The sequence below is a fragment of the Meleagris gallopavo genome, chromosome Z (assembly GCF_000146605.3).
Source record: "Meleagris gallopavo isolate NT-WF06-2002-E0010 breed Aviagen turkey brand Nicholas breeding stock chromosome Z, Turkey_5.1, whole genome shotgun sequence".
In the NCBI taxonomy this organism is placed as follows: domain Eukaryota; kingdom Metazoa; phylum Chordata; class Aves; order Galliformes; family Phasianidae; genus Meleagris; species Meleagris gallopavo.
The window spans coordinates 49,809,259-49,813,163 of record NC_015041.2 but is presented as its reverse complement, the minus strand read 5'-3'; the positions used below and the strand labels follow the sequence as shown (position 1 = coordinate 49,813,163).

Here is a 3,905-nt window from a genome sequence, read left to right as displayed (position 1 = left end):
AGAATTGACTGTTTTACAGCTACCTAGATTAGGACACAATGTAAACAGGTTATTTTACATCTAAAGAAATAATTACACAACATGCAGAACGCCAAGTGGGATAAAAAAAAACAGCATCTTCCAACAGTGCCTCTTTAGGAGAGCCTTCACAAGTGACACAACTGAGATGGACACCTTTTTATATTACTGCCTTGGGAGAAGCACATAAGTGGCTGTTACAGTTTCTAACGACAGTGTTGCCCAAAACATCTAGGATATAAGCACCTCAAATACACTTACTGCTACCAACAGAGAACTAAGGTAAAAAATTGAAATATATTTGCATCTTCTAATGAATGAATCAATCCAACAAAATCTAAAATTAAAAAAAGAAAATTGTCCTAAGAAAGGCACTTTGGCAAAAAATTTTTGCTCTTATCCCAGAACAGCTCCATTCAGACATGGACCTTGCTTTTACTATTTGATTCCCTTTCCCTTTTTTATCTCATTAAACAACCAGTTCTTACTTCAACTACAGTATTCATCCACAAACAGAACCAAATCCTTTCTACAGCCATTTCAATTACACTAGCAGCTTCATACCTACCAACCTACAAAACAGACCCATAACAATGCAAGGCAGTCTTTTGTCTGCCACTCATCCCATCCCTAACTCAAGTTCACATCTCAAGTGAATTAATTTATAATGTATAGTTTATTCACACACAGCAACAAAACCAAAATCCAACTACACTAGTCCTAAGTCTTATTTCCCGCAATCTCCAACTGTATGTGAGAGCTGCTCAAACAGATGTGCATTTCCTATTACTGGGACAAGTCTTTTATCTAGTTTGATTTATTCAAAATAAATTATGCCGTAAGAGCCTCCACCATTACCACAAACTGAAGCCAACTTCCTCATGAAAAAAAACAATATATATTTAAAACAGTTTATGCCTTCCTCACACTGGGTTGAAAACATTAACATTGTTATTATAACACCTCATCTGACTATCTTCACAATGGGTTGCTTCAATTATTGTCAAAATGTCTTAACCAGTAAATGTTTAAAGATGATCAAGCTATTTGGGACAGACTCTGCCTTCATTTCTGGCTCCAATTACATATCTAGGTAACTGAGTCAATCTCCTAAGGTGTTTTTGTTAACAGATATTTTTTTTTTTTAATAATTTATGTTGAAGAACATAAAATTATCCTCTACAGAGATCTGCGCTTGAATTTTTAACTTCACTAACCATGCCTTTGAGCTCCTGGGATAAGCAAGAAAAGAAGAAAGTGTACCATTGTTACTAACTTCAAATGTTGTACTTCTTTATGTCTCAACACCACTATTACTATCCAGAGATCACTAAGACATAGGAAAGGACAGCCACTAAAAATTATTCTCCACTTCTTGAAAGTCAGCAGTGTTAACTTTTTTTTTTTTAAGCAATAAAAAGGAGAATACAATCACGAGATGTACCCTGCTTGTTGGATTAGCTTAAGCTAGCATTAGCAAAAATAAAAGCTCAGTTAGTAAGTCTTCATTGTACTGTTCCAGACAACCTCTTTACAAAAGGCATCCGTGAGCAGCTGGTCAAAATCTTTTGATAAGATTCTGATTTTGACTTCAGAAGCAACCTGCTTAACCACAAAAATATTATTCATTTCTCTCTTCAAGTAAGTATTTCTGTGCTGATTAGTTTTTTCTTCAATTTCCTTTCCACTTTCTTATGCACTTAGTTCTTATCTTCCTCTCTTCCTTATTTTACACTTATTTTGGGGGCAAAATAGGGAAGATGGGAGACCAAAAATGCCGCAAAAAAAATTATTGATAATATTTAAAACTCTCCCTCACTTCGCCAGAAACAAACAAACAAAAAAAGTTTTTAATAAGAAACAAAATGAACAAAAAAATCCACCAAAAACTTCCCTCACACTTCTGGGAAGAATTGTTTTTTCCCATTTTTGACACACTGCAGTTCCCTAAACATAGACAGATCTAAGCTTTTTCAGTTTCACCTACATTCTCCACCTGTGTGCAATTCATCTATGAATAACAGAATCCTAGCATGGCTTATGTTCAAAGGGATCTCCAAGCCCCCCCAGCCCCAACCCCTGCCATTGGCAGAGCTGCCCCCCCCAGCTCAGCTGCCCAGAGCCTCATCCAACCTGGCTTGAACACCTCCAGGGATGGGGCACCACAGCTTCTCTGGGCAGCTGTGCCAGGGCCTCACCGCCCTCTCCAGTAAAGAATTTAATCCTAATATCTAAATTAAATCTCCTCTCTTTCAGTTCAAAACAGTTCCCCCTTGTCCTGTCACTATCAGGCCATGTAAAAACACAATCCCTCTCCTATTTATAAGCTCCCTTTAAGTACTGGGAAGCTATAATGAGGTCTCGCTGAAGCCTTCTCTTCTCTAGGCTGCAAAGCCCAGCTCCCTCAGCCTGTCTTTGTAGGAGGGGTGCTCCAGCTCTCTGATTGTCTTTGCAATTGTCTGACAGTTCCATGTATGGAATCAATATTTTTTTGCCTAAACACCTGCTCTCTTCTTGTTTGGCAGGAACTGTTATCCAAAACATATCTCATTATCTACCACTTAAAAATTCTATACACTTTCAATGGTACCACACAAAATCTCTTCTATGAGTCTGCATTTTGCCTGTTAACAGCACCCTTTATTGTTTTCTAAGAATCTTCTGGGTATTCATCTAGCACTGAGTGATTAACAGCTTTCAAGGAAAATATACAAAAGAAAACAGTTCTCAAATTCTCCTTCTTGAAGATGCAGCTTAGTATCTAGATGTACTTTTTTGTCCTCTGTAGTGAGAGCAAGAGGAATAATTACTTTTATTATCATTACATGTTCACATTTTAAACTTAATCTTATGATTTCACTGAAGTTCTCTAACAAGACAAAGGGCTGTTTTTCAGGAGTGTGGATGGAATTAGATGATCCTTTTCCCACTGACTATCAGTAGAAGCTCTGCATTTGAAAATTTTCTGCAATTTAAATCTTGTTAAGAAGTAAAGCCAGCACTGACATATTCTAAGCTCAACTGGTGACAGGGCAAGTTAATGGGGTATGCACAAATGAGGATCTAAAAATCATCATAAAATACCATGTATTCTTCAGTTTTTTATGCAACTTCTGATTTTTATTAATGATCAAATGAAGCTGCTTTCTGGACAAGCTGCCTGCTCTTTGTTGTTTTTTTTTTCAGGGGGTGGGGGAGTTTTTTGGTTGTTGTTTTTAATCAATATATTAAGTGGCACCTTAGAAAATTAAATTCTTGCTCTGAGGCACCTCTTACCATTAGAGTCCTCCACTTCTTCAGCAGGAGTGTGGTTCTTGGAGGTGTGGTGGGCGTGTGAGGCTGCAAGGTTGACAATGCGGGGTCTTGGTAGTGTCAGTGCTTTCCCATGCACTTTCAAGGAATGCTCTTTCAGTTGGCTGATTGTCATGGTGGAAAATGAGCAGGAGGAACATTTGTAGGCATGTTCACCTGGGTGAGCGAAATACAGGCAAGTCATCAGCTCACAAAAGAAACAAAATGGGGCCCCCATACTTCTCCTACTGAACTTGGCAGTAAAGTTCACATGGACTCCTTCAGCACCAGACTGATCCCAGTGAGAACAACTATGTGCGTTTCTTTGCTGGAACAATCTGGAGTTTGCTCCATCTCTTGGACAACTGTAGATCCTTGTAAAGTGATGGATGCCAAAAAATAGAGATCAAAGTATTTGCATGCCTGCACTGCATGGTATGAGAAGAAAACAGACTGAGATGAAAATGGAGTCACTGAACTACAGCCTTTTCAAACATTTTGGGCAGCACAGCAACTATAGAAGGTGAAGTCACTTGTTTCTGCATGCAGCTTAAAGAAGCAAGAAGGACACTAGAAAATGCTAACAGAGGTCCCTC

The 3,905-nt window shown here is 38.3% G+C and overlaps 1 protein-coding gene across 1 annotated transcript in view; it reads right to left on the bottom strand.

The window, feature by feature from the left end:
• LOC104915227 (transcription factor hamlet-like) overlaps positions 1–3,905 on the bottom strand; it is a 96,550-nt gene that overhangs the window by 80,429 nt on the left and 12,216 nt on the right. The window lies entirely within an intron of this gene.